This window comes from Oryzias melastigma, linkage group LG24 (assembly GCF_002922805.2).
Source record: "Oryzias melastigma strain HK-1 linkage group LG24, ASM292280v2, whole genome shotgun sequence".
Lineage (NCBI taxonomy): Eukaryota > Metazoa > Chordata > Actinopteri > Beloniformes > Adrianichthyidae > Oryzias > Oryzias melastigma.
In genome coordinates, this window is record NC_050535.1 from 4,011,362 (window position 1) to 4,024,385 (window position 13,024).

General features: G+C 36.5%; 1 protein-coding gene across 3 annotated transcripts in view; it reads left to right on the forward strand.

The window, feature by feature from the left end:
* Positions 1-4,683: 4,683 nt before the first annotated feature.
* sipa1l1 (signal-induced proliferation-associated 1 like 1) overlaps positions 4,684-13,024 on the forward strand; it is a 79,182-nt gene continuing 70,841 nt past the window's right edge. For 2 of the 3 annotated variants that reach the window (XM_036210402.1, XM_036210403.1), the window contains exon 1: positions 4,684-5,202. The gene's annotated coding sequence lies outside the window, so the exon portion shown is untranslated. The remainder of the gene's footprint in view (positions 5,203-13,024) is intronic. The other variant, XM_024290808.2, reaches the window with a different exon arrangement.

The window sequence follows — 13,024 nt, forward strand, 5'->3', positions numbered from 1 at the left end:
GATTCTGAAATGGAGAAATAGTGGAATGCGCCATTATGCAAAACCTCACTGATATCCAACAAGTTACATTAGTTGCATAACGGCACAAAGATGCTTTTCTCTATGGAATTATGCTAATTGCGGAAACGGTTGAAGAGTTACAACGGTTAAAAGATTGTCAACACTGGAGCCAAAGCTCAGATTTTGAAAAATTAAATATTTAAGTAAATGTAGAGTAAATGTAGAACAGTATTAAAACAAACAAACAAAAAGATTCCCGAAAATAGGTAATTGTTTTTGATACATCAACACTTTATCAGCAGACTCCTGGACCATTTTGAAAAGCACATTTGTGACAAATCCAGCCTCATGTTGAGTTTTGTTCATTTTTATCTGGTAAAAATAAAGTGCATCCACTGTAGAGTGGTAAAAACATACTTAATAACAAGAAGCAGGTTATTTTTACATATAGCTCTACATGTTTTTCTGCCATTTTGTGGCATGCTTGGCCAAGAAAGTTTCAGATTCTTTGTTTCTAATATTTTTCCTGCAAGAGAAATGCCAAACTGGAAAGACACAAACAGTGATAGTTTTCTTTTAAATGATGTTTGCACTCTTTGGAGTACAGAAAAGCAGTATTTAAACCATTTGTAAGTCAAACAATTGACTGGTTTACTCTAATGTAGTACAACAAAACCAATCACTCACTTTCTCTGACAAAGACAAAGAAGTTTCAACCTATAAGAAAAAACACAAGTAATTCTGTCTGTGTTCTGCTGTCTGCATTATTCCTCTCATAAATGAGGACAAAGAGCCAGTGTGCGTGAAAACAACTTGTCGTCTTCCATCACGTCAATCTCTGTTAGCGGAGGTGCTCGATTTGAGTGGAACTTGGTGAATGAGACTCATTCTTTTCATTCCTCTGCTTTTAGGGCAAACAGGGCCAGGAATTCCTCCCTGCTTGCTCTCTGGGTCACGGATAGCTGTTGGTCTCATGTCTGACTCTTTATTTTGACATCTTAAATGGGACACAGACATGTGGCTGCTATGGTGTTATTGCTGCCTCGGCCAACGTTATGGTTCGTGTTTCGTGAAAGGGGTTATGGTCAAACTCCCAAGAGGGTGGTTGGTTTTGAGGGGCCAAAAAGAACAAGACAAAACTCTGCAAAGACTTGCACAGCTGGGTTGACTGTAAACCTTGGCTAGTTTATCTGCATCACACCGTTTTACCCTTCCTTTTAAGGAAAGATTGGGAAGACGAAAGGTTTCTGAGCTAATGAAGGACAACATCAAAAAGATAATAAACTATATTTGTAATAAAATTGATAACCTAGAGGTGATAAGGAGGTGAAAAGCTGCCTTCAGATTGAACTCGAAAAAGAAAGAAAAACTGGTTTTGTTCAAATTTTCTTACACTCTTTTATGTCAGCTTTCCTATAATGTTTCGAGGAATTCTGTTTTATTGGTATGTGTCCAAATTTACTTCCTGTCTTCTTCTTCCTCTTCTTCGTTGTCTTTTTTGTTGACTTCTTCGTCTTTACATCTTCTTCTTTGTGTCCTTCATCTTAGTCGGCCTCTTCTTGCTCATCGTCTTCTTCGTCTTCGTCTTTATTGTCTTTGTCACCTTCTTTGATGTCTTCTTCATCTTTGTCGTCTTCTTTGTTGTCTTCTTCATCTATGTTGGCCTTTTCTTGTTCATCGTCTTCTTCGTCTTCGTCTCTGTTGTCTTTGTCATCTTCTTTGTCTTTGTTGTCTTCTTCTTGTATGTTCTTCTTCATCGTCTTCTTTGTCTTTGTCTTCATGTTTGTCGTCTTCTTCATCTTTGTCGGCATCTTATTGTTCCTCGTCTTTGTTGTCTTTGTCGCCTTCTATGTTGTTTTCTTCATCTTTGTCTTCATCTTTGTCTTCTTTTTCTTCATCTTCATCATCTTCCTTGTCTTCATTGTCTTCTTCATCTTTGTTGTCTTCTTCATCTTCATCATCATCTTCGTTTTCCTCATCTTCTTCGTCGTCTTCGTCTTCTTAAACAAATAGCGTTTTACAATCTTACAAGCAACATAGAGTAATAAAATCTGAGCAGCCAATAACAGAATAAAAACATTACGTCAATAAAAAAAAACAATTTAATGTATTAAAACAACCTAAAATTATAAATAAATAAGCAGGAAAAAGGCACAAGATTGAATAAACTGATAAATTATCCAAAAGCGTCTTCTGTTTTTTTCGCTGTTCTTTATATTTTATATTTCCTCTCAAACTTTTGTAATCCTCTTTGTTTTCCTCCAAAATGAAACGACAAATTCATAACTACACTTATTGATTAATCTGTCATTTACTTCCCATTTTATTTTTATCCTTACAGATTGTTGCTGAATTTAATGACACAATTTCTATTGTTGTATACTTAATAGAACCTCTTTTCTTCTATTCTTTTGTCATTTGTGTTAATTCTGTTTCATTCTGTGCTTGAATCCAGTCAAATGTTGATTCTTTCTTCTGGATAAATTCAGATTAGACTGTTTTACTGGTGTGACAAATGGTGAAGTCGGTGATGCATCTACACACTTTTTAATGCAAACATCAATTGTATTTTGTGGCTGACACATTAGACTAGTGGAGCTAATCCAGAGTGGGTGGAAGTTCATGAGCAGACAATACCAGCCGCCTTCACAAGTACCTACCGGGCTGACAGAATGAGGTAGTCAGCATTCATGAAGCTACAAAACTTCTGCTTTTTTAACATAATTGTGTGATGTTTGATCATTTTACAGTCAAATTCCATAAAATGTGATGCATTCAAATCTGGGGTTCCACAGTTTCCAACCAAAAAAAGATTTTTTGTTATCTCAAATGTGAAACTAATTAACCTTTGGGTTTTTGTGAGCTGCTAATCAGCAAAAAATGGTAATGACATGGGTGGTTTGATTTTTTTTTTAAGTCTTTTTTTTTAACATTATGTGGCAGACTTTTGGGAGAAAAGATTTGTGACTGTTCAAGGACACAATGTCCCCCTAGTCTTCATTGGATGATTCTGTTCATTAAACGTATTAAAACCAAACTGAACCTCAGAGTTTCAAGAACGTTGTGGATCTATTGTGTGGATTAGCTTCCATCTCAGGGCCCTTGGGAAGCGCCTACCTTGCCGATCTGTTGTAATACTTCTGCAAACACAACCCAAGGGACCAATTGTGCATTGGGTGAAATGATGGAGGAATTAATTCCTTTGAATTCTCAATCAGACACCTTCTCTCCCAGAGTAAACCTGCTGAGCAGCTCCAAGTAGAGCAAGGTTCTTTTCTCTTATATAATTCAAAATTTCACACAGCAGTTAGAATCTTTGCAACATCAGCTCCCCTTTAACAGCAAAAATTGTTGCTAAAGTTGTTTTTCTTATAGATTTTTAGAAACAATTGTGCATTAAAGTGAATAGCTTTTAAGTCTGTTTTAAACTGCTAAAAAATGAATTGAAATGAATTTAAATCAAAACTAAGTTTAGTTATCGAAAAATACATTTAGATTAAATAGCACAATGTTTAATTGTAAATCTAAATTTACAATTGATTTAAAATTTTGTTTAAAACTTGCCCTGAATGAACGAATGAATGAACGAACGAACGAACGAATGAATTAATTAATGAATTAGGGTCACATAAATGATACCATTATTACTCATTTTACATAAGAAGTTAAATAAATTGCAGCGACAAACACAAATATTTCTACTTTTTTTCTCATGTTTTTATTAAAATACAAAATTTTCCTCAAGTAAAGTGTGAAGAACAATTATAAATATTATGCAAATGTCACAAAAAACCTTTTGCAGCCCCAAAAACATTGAAAAAAATGTTCAAAATATTATTGTTTCAAAACGAAGATTTATATTTATATAATGTAAAATGAATCAAAATGAAGTGAGATTGAGGTTTGTGAAACAAATTTTAAAGTGGCAAAATCCAAAAATATTTAAAATACATTTGTGAATATATTATTATTATTATTATTAGAGATAAAGTTGTATTGATTTGTTTTTAGGGAGTTGTTTGGGTCTTATTTTTTTAAGTCTCAGATTTGTGATTTTATTTTGAAATTGGCATAAAGTCTTTAATTATAAGATAAAATAAAAATTAGGAACCAAAATCTTTTCTGTTAAATTCTTTCTCACTTCATTACTTTTTCTTTAGATGTCTTTTTAATTTCCAATGGAAAAAGTTTTATTTATTTATTTTTTTGATTCACAGCATGCCAGGATTTAGTCAACCACACTATGGGAACAGGTTGGGGCAAATATGGGTGTGCTGTGAGATTGGGGTGTCAAAACCTCTCCAAGTCTCTAAAATACGGTGGCCCTGAAGAGCAAATCACTCAACACAAAAACATTTAAAAATTACTATGGCCAATGAAAAGGCAAAACAAATATTTAAAAAGACTTGCACTAAATTTTTAACAAATTATGGAATGATGGACAAATGTCCAATCAGTAATGTTTCATAATATGTACCTTTTTTGGTTTGTCGTTGTGTTTTTTTGTTTTTTTTTTAACAATTTATTTTGTTTTCTAAAACATTTTTTGTTTTGGTTTCTAGAATTTTGTTTCATTTATAAAATGTAATGCTGTTTTATTTGTAATTTTTGTTTTACCTTTTTAAATTGTCGTGATTTTAAAAATGCTTTTGTGTCAAGTGATTTGTTGGCACTTCAGGGCCACCGTACAAAAATGCTATACAAACCATGCTAGCATAATATCCGTTCATATATATAGATATAATTCTTTCATCTATTTATCTTATTGGTTTTATGTTGAATGTTCTTCCTGACACTACCTGTAGAAGCTGTATTTATTTTTTTCTATATTCTGTATATATTTTTTCTGTATTTTGTTTATGTATTTATTTGGGGGACAGTCGCGACATTTTGGGGGGCATTGTCCCCCTTTTCCCCGTGATTATATCCGCCCCTGAATCACAGAATGAAGAGTTAACTCGGTGCTCTTGTTTTGGTAGGGAAGGGGGCGTGGCCTCAACGTCTGCGCAGGGCGGAGCCAACAGCTGCAACTTTGGATGAACTTCTTTTGGTCGAAACGATCCGAAACGCGGTCTGCAGAGCGCATGGGCGCCGACGAAACCCGAAAGGTCCGGGAGCCGCGGAGGGGTTTTTGTCTTTTACCGCCGCGTGACGAGATTACCTTCCCGCGTGCCAAGGGGCTCGAGACGAATAAATAAAAAGGTAAGAAGGGTCGTCGAAAAAGCGGCGGATATCATTCCCGTTACTTTTGTTAAACCACGTTTGAGGCGAAAAACAACTAGTTTGGGAAGGATTCGGGTAGCTAGCCTTGTTTACGTGATTATTTTACGCCCTTTCGCATTTGTACCGACAACAAAGTAACATTAAATGGAGATGAAGGATTTTTTTCCCACCATCACTTTGCTTTCAGCTCACCATAACAACCGCAGCTGAGCATGCAGGCACCGCCGCTCTTAAAGAAACAGGAAATCCATCAGAAATCACCTCCAAACCAGAAAACTAGTTCTAATTTTTCACCCAATTTATTAAAAAAAAATACAATAAAGTATTTGAAGCGCCTCTATCTTGTTATCTTTGAGGTGTGAATTTCAGACAGGCATCTCCCAGAACGCACCGCGCTTATTTAGACATTTGTAAATCTCTAAAAGGTGTTCAACACCTGCAATATGCTTGTAGCTTAAAGTTTTACTGTAAAAAATATTGTAGACATTTTTGCAAAACAGTTGCAGTCCATTTGTTTTGCAAAAAACACCAACTTAAAATGTGCCCCCCCCCCCTCCTCCCCAAAAAGAGTGTCAAATATCATAAATCTTTGTTTTGTCAAAAGCAGCCTCATTAATCAAAATGGCCGTCTTTGGAGTCTATTCAGATGTGAATGGTGATGTAATGGTGCTGCATTGGAGTGATGGAGATTTCATCAAGCGGTTATTGAGCTGTAATGCGTTTGAAATGTCAGGAGTTTTAGCAGGAGTTTTGGGGACATTTTCGCAGTCCTTCTGGTGTCAGAGCTTCCTGTGGGCGCTAATGACACAGTGGGAGGACTTCTCCTGATTGAAGCTCCTGCAGATGCTCTGTCTTCTGTTATTACAGCATCTCCACCTGTGGAGCCTTCCCTCGGTGCAGCAGAGGTGGTGGATCTCAAAATATCAAGAGCTTGCTGTCACTTTTTCTATATGGAGTAGGGTGTTGAAATGGGGGGGTTTCCAGGAAAAAGTAGAGGAATGATTTTAAATGAGGTGATAAGTGTCAGGGGCTTTGATTGACAGATGAAAGAACTCTTGGGCTTGGAGAATCATCTGCTGGTGATCCCATTTAGTTTGTGGGGGTTGGATCTCTAGTGTTTGAAAAAGGTTGTGACCTTCCCCATTGTGCTCATGGTAGAGGTTTTCTTCTTGAATTTCTAAAGAACCGATGACCTCTAGGTTTGCCTGTTGAAAGTTGGCAATGGACGCCAACTTTTGGATCCTATCACAATAAAGGTGTATTCAGACTGGACACATTAAGTGAACCGGGTTCAAAATTAGACCCATCTTTGGACGTGGTCTCGGTTCGTTTCCAGTTGGACTGAGCTCCAGTTTTTTCCGAGTTTCCTCAGTCTGAACAGGTTCCGTTGAACCAAAATGGCCACCATAACTGGGTGATGTAAACAGAATAGTCCCACAACAATGATACACAGAAACCCACTGAAATGTGGTCTGATTAATGCAAATTCAATAAAACTAGAGATGGGCGATATATTGGTGAAAGTATCGGTATCGGCCAATATTTGCATAATTTGAGTTTATTGGTATCAGACCAATTCAAAAAATATCCATAAATATTGTTCTGACTGTTTTCAGATACACTTTTTTTATACTTGTTCCTGGTAATGGGAAGCTTATGGCTTATAGTTATGTCTAATAGTCAATAAATGGTCGTAATGTTTTTGGATATATTTTCAAAGTTTTAAAGTAAAGCTTGTTCCAATGAGAGTCCTTGCATTATGTTATAAAAGTCAAGTACAATGTGATTGTACGGTACAAAAAAGAAGTTGTGCATTTCTGTTTTTTCCGACAATCAGTACATCATAAGCACTTGCCAAGATACCTTTTTAAGTGTTGTTTCCTCGGTAACCGGCTTGCAGCATGCCTTCAACGTACCAAAAAATACCTGATGTTAATACAGACGTTCAAAATTGGTCAGTAAAATATAAAGTTTGATGAAATAAAATATCCCGACAAGGATTCCAAATCTTAGAACTTCTATTGTTTTTTCTCTCGTTTCTTTGCCCTGCCCTTGTAATTCCTGGCCCATGACTGATGAGAAATCTAAGTCACATGGTTTTGTTTACAAGGTTTGGTCCAGAACAAAAATATCCAATTGACGCTACTCTGAATACAGAACGTGTGGAATGTTCTGGACTAAATTAAGCAGAGTCGATCAACAGATCTTTCCATACCCCAAGATTGAGTCCTGAATTTTATCCAGGATAAGGCAAAATTCTACAAAAGCCACATTTGGGGTTAAGATTATATTCTGAGTTTTCTAGCATCTAAACACCAGTTAACATCAAAACAATAGACTGTATATGGTATCTAGACTGAGTGACCCCATCACCGCCTTTGCCCATCAGTAGTCGGTATCTGGCAACCCTGTGACCCCAAAAGGGATCTAGTGGATTAAGAAGAGTTATAAACTAGCCAATCAGATGCCTTAATAAAAGTATCCCCTATGCTCAGGGCTTAAAACATTTAGTTGACAGATTCTCCCAAGCCGACTTTCAAGTAGTCGGGGCGTGGACTTCCAATAAGATCATTCCTGATTTGCAAGATTGGTTGCCATAGAAACTTTGACTCAGACTGACTCGGACTAATCACCGCTAATCACTAATGACTTCATTTTTTTGGAGCCAAAAGTAAGCCATTTTTTAAGGGTGATGTCACTCATTTGGTCCAGTTCAGACATAGGATCACCTTTTTACACTTTATGACTTTATGTTAGCTTTGTTACTTGTTCATTTATCTCTAGTCATATGGTCATTGGAGTATTGATCAGTGATATTGCAAGTTGATGATAACTTGGATGGTTTTTAAAAAATACATTTCCAAATCACAAATCATTCAAACGCAATACATTGTGGTCCATTTTCGCCAATCAAATCAGCAGCAATAGAGACTTGTTGAGACTTTTGGGTACTTCCCATGGTGCTGGATTTTGGAGTTGTAGCTGAAAAAATGGCCAACTCTCCATAAAGTGCTCTAAATAGTGAGGTAATTTGAGCACAGCAATCATGTATGACAGTGCACAGTAAGGGTGGAAAATTCCATTTTTGTGTGATGACATATTGGCTGCAAATATTTGCATTTTAAGAAATAATGTACACAATTTCTTGAAGCATTGCTAGTTTGTTGGACTACGTAGAGGCTCTTAGTAAAGAGGTTCTACCTGCTTCACACTTCTTCCCACATGGAGACTCTTTTAGTTCTGTTGCTTCTTCACTCTCCACCTCCCACATTCTCCTTCCGTCACCCATCCAATCACTTACAGCCTCCTTTTCCAGGCCTTTCCATCTTCCCAGCACTTTCTCACCTGATTTCTTCCTCCTTTTTATCCTCCCTTTCTTTCTGAGCCGATTTGCATTCACTTTATTGGAATGGGAGTTCCCTCTGTGTAAGGTCTTAAGCTGTCTCTTGATAAACAAGAGCAAGGATTACTCTTTAATTTTAAATAGATGTCACAGCATGGGATGATGGTTTATTAATGTACTTGGCGCTGGCAAAGCAATGTTTATCCTGCATGTATAATTTAAAGGTGCATTTCAAGCTCCGCTGATTTGCAGGTAACCTTTTGACAACAACTTTATTTCCAGCAGTTATCTCTTAGCTCACATTGTGTTTGGTAGTAGATTAAACATTTAGAGTTGTGGTGCCCAATTGGTAGCATAGGCAATGAAAATTAAATCCATCTCAAACAAACTGCACTTTGACCTTCTTTTCCATCATCAAATCCCTAAAAGCTATTTAATAATCCAGTATGAATAAAAAAAAACATCTTTTCATGCCTCAGCAATGTTTGTTTCACCACAAATACATAAAATAATAGGTGCTAGCCACAATCCGTCTGAACACAAACCGTGTCCCAAAAGACTCGAGTGCAGGTTTGTTGTAAATGCATCTATGTGCTCCTGACACATTTGAAGTGCAAGCCAGCGTTTTGTTTTCAAGCAGCCCTGGCGGTGTTTTCTCTGATATGTGAAATTACATATCTCTTTGATCCGTGGTGGTTTGCAGAGGATAAAGCCGAGGCCCTGCTGGTACCTCGTCAGAGCATCACAGGAGCCTTCTCAATGAAAGCTGGCCTACAAGGGGAAGTGGTTACTTTTACTTTTTTGCAATTTGTCCTGGGCTTTGTGGCCTTTAAAGCAAGATTTCCCCTATGCTGGACCTTTTTTTAAAAGTAATGTTTATTGTTCATCTTATAAGGAAAGCTAAGGATGTATTTTATTTTGGAAATGCTCAAAAACAGAATGTAGAACAAACTTATTTATTATAATAAGTATTTTCTGTCCATTTTGGTCAATCCTGCATTTTTTGTTTAGAATAATATATATATTATATATAAAATAATCCAATTAGTTGACTAATCAGCAAACTGGATGTAAAGCACACATCTTAACCATCATTAGCTTTAAACTAACTAAAAACTAGATATATAGCATTACCTGCGATAATGCTAGTGCGGATGCTGCAAGTTGATAGCTGATATCGCTGAAGCTGATGGCTGAAAATGCTGAAGCTGATAGCCTTCTAAAATATAAGTTGCCTGCCAAATTAGCCGAATGAACTGAAAAAAGCCTAAATTAGCCAAAATAGCTAGCATGTAGTTGAAATATTAGCTAAACTGTAAAATAACCTAAAAATTGTAGTAAATGCCAAAATAGTCCAAAAAGCTACAAGAAAGCAGAATCCCATTATAACTTTCTACTTTACTACACTCCGACTTAATATAATATAAAGTAACGACTAATTGACTATTAAATTAGTCGTTGACTATTTTAATAGTCGATTAGTCGCCAATTTGTCGACTAATTGTGGCAGCCCTTCTTGAAAGTAATATATCTTTTATTTATTTATAGTTTTCATTGTTTTTAAGCTGATCCTGATTTAACTGCACACTTACAAGCACCAAAAGGTTAAAGGTTACAATTTTGAGGTTAAAAATTGTGTTTTTGTGACGTCCCTTCTCAGATTTTCTTCTTCAATCTTACATTGGTCAGTACTGTGAATCAAACCGTGGTGCCTAAAAGTCCTTAAAATTCCCTCTTTTCAAAATGATTACACTTCTAGGCTACTAATGTGCTGCAGGCAGAACATTTTTCCAGGAAAACGCCAATCAGATTTTACTTAAACTACATCTTATCTCGCTTTTATACCTATACTTTGAATGTTGTGGCAGCCGATCTCAGAAACTTGTTGAGTCTCATATGAAGCGTTGGCTTCATGTGTTCATTAACCTACTTTAACACAATTTTTGTATTCGGATACAAGCACCCTTTTTTTCTCTCTTTGGATGCTCGTAGCCACATCCCAACAAAAACTGTCGATCTAATCTGCTGTCCTTGCATGTGAGGGTTGCTGTAAGTTCTCCCACCTGCCTTGCCATCTGTTTCCAGACAAAGAGCGCTTCAGATTTCCTTCTTTCTCGATGACTAAAAGGATGTCGCCACTGTTGGCCGCCTGTGTTTGGTCGGATTTTAGATCGTTGATCGGTGAAATCAAAGAATGAGATGGCGGACATGTGGAGCTTGAATGAATCCAAGAGTTTAACACGCTTTGCCTGCAATTCAAATATGTCGAATCGTGACGGAGGCATTTTCACTAAAACAGAATGTTGATCTTTGCAGACGGAAGCAGACAGGTATTTGTAACTTGTACATGAAGCAGAAAGAGTAAAAGAGGTGGTGTTGCAGTCGCTGGTAACAGATGGTGTAATTGTAGATGTGTTACTGTGAAGGAGCGGATCCACACCCCACCTACACTTTTAGCTGTTAGTTGTCCGCTGAGACTTTACATGTGTTACTTTGGCATTGGTGTTTACCACTCTCAGCCACTGCCAGCATGTGACATTGGTGACACGGCGGTTGAATGCAGCCCGGTACGATCGTAATGAGCTCTAAATCTTTGTTGAGACATTCACCGCCCCAATAGATGATCAATACTGCAGTGAAAGTGAGTAGCTCAATTTTTTTTTTTTTTAGGACCGTGTTGTCAAGAAATAGCTTCAACTCCAAATCATTGAAGTGTCAGAATTTGGTTGAGTTGAGGTCTAGAACAAATAAAATGATTTAGGGGTTTCAGAAAAATAAGGTTGTTCTAAAGAACGCAAACAAAATAAACATTTTTGGTATGTTCCTCAAAGAAACCCTCAATCAGTGGTGGATTCTGGCAACCTTTTGTCCCGAATGTATTAGTAAGATTTATCCTCAGTAGATGGTGTTAGACCTGCTCCCTTCTAAAGCAGATTATTGGTTTTAAGAAAACTTTAGTCATAAAGACTTTAAGTAAAAATGCTTGATGTTTTTTTTTTTTTTTTGCATTAAGCTTTAAATCAGTTGCATAAATAAAAAAAATAACAGAAAATGCATTGAATAATGTTCAATAAAGCTCATCATCAATTCTTCCTATTCCTATTGTCTTTTTTCTTATTTTATTTCCCTTTGTTTCTATATATTTTACTTTATAACTAGAATTCCCTAAGTCTTTTGTATGTATTTTATCACTATGATCTGTGTTGGGTTTTTAGATGGGATACAGTGGATATTTGCTTCATTCGAAGTGAGATCTTGATCAAAAATGCTGTTGCTAATGTAAATTTTATGCTTAATTCAAACCATTAGAATGATCTTTTTTAAACTATTCAAAGAAATAAGTATTGTTAAATGATAGATTAATGTGAGAGAGAGAGTTTGGAGATCCCCCAAGGCCAAATGTAATATCCTGCAGAAACGCACTAAATCTTTTAGTTATCTTCTTTATTATACAGCATTATTTTATTTGAAAGTTTCTTCTTGAAAAGGGGAAATGTTATAGTTGATGTCATGTATTGCTTTTGCAACATCGGTATATCCAGAACAAGCTTTATGTCCTATTTAATGAAGAGGTCTGAATGAATTTTGTCTGTTAAAACGCTCTTAAGATGTGCCAAAGCATGAAGAGGTGGTTCAGACCGGAAAATCCGGTTTCAAAGTCAAAAGCTTTTGAACTCTTTCCCATCCCTGAAACTGGGATTACGGGTAGTTTTCCTGTCAGATCGAGTTTTCCTTCATGGCTGTAATGCTTGACTGAAGCGGGCGTTTTTGTGATTACCTTTTTTTTTTTTTCTTACAGGAAATGTTTAAGCTTGAACATACAGACCGAGTTCTTTATCTGGTGGTCCAAAAATAAATAAATTAATAAAAAAAATAAAGACTACCTCCAATGAAAATTGTATAGAAAAAGATTGTTTTTATTATGTGGAAAACATGCTGTATAGGCCACACGCTCACTGCTCCGCTCCATGAACGTCTTCGTTCATGGCTCTAACTTCTGTTAGATCGTCTGAGCTGGATAGCTCCAATATTGCTCGCCATTTTTGTTTGGACCGCTAATGTTAGGTTAGCTGGAAGCTAGCATGTGAGCGTGTAAGCAGATATGGGTGATGGGTAACGGGGCGGGCTTGCTCCACTCCAATGGTCCCCCACAACTCTGAGGTGAATTTCTGTTGCTGTTCCGCAAAAACTAGAAAACTACAGTAGCGTAATCATAATTAAAAGACCACTTGGAAGGTTTTTACAATTGGTCAAAGATTGTCAGAGGAGGACTTTAAGCTCAAAAGGTAACTCATTAAGTAACCTTATTAAAGGGGAGGGATAGTTGGAATTTAGCAAAGCTACTTGTGATTTTGTGATCATCTTCTAGCTTATGTAATACTAATAAACTGCATTGTTGATTTATGTGTTTAGCCTGTTCCCAGCCACAGATCACACATGAATCTGTTTCGATTTACT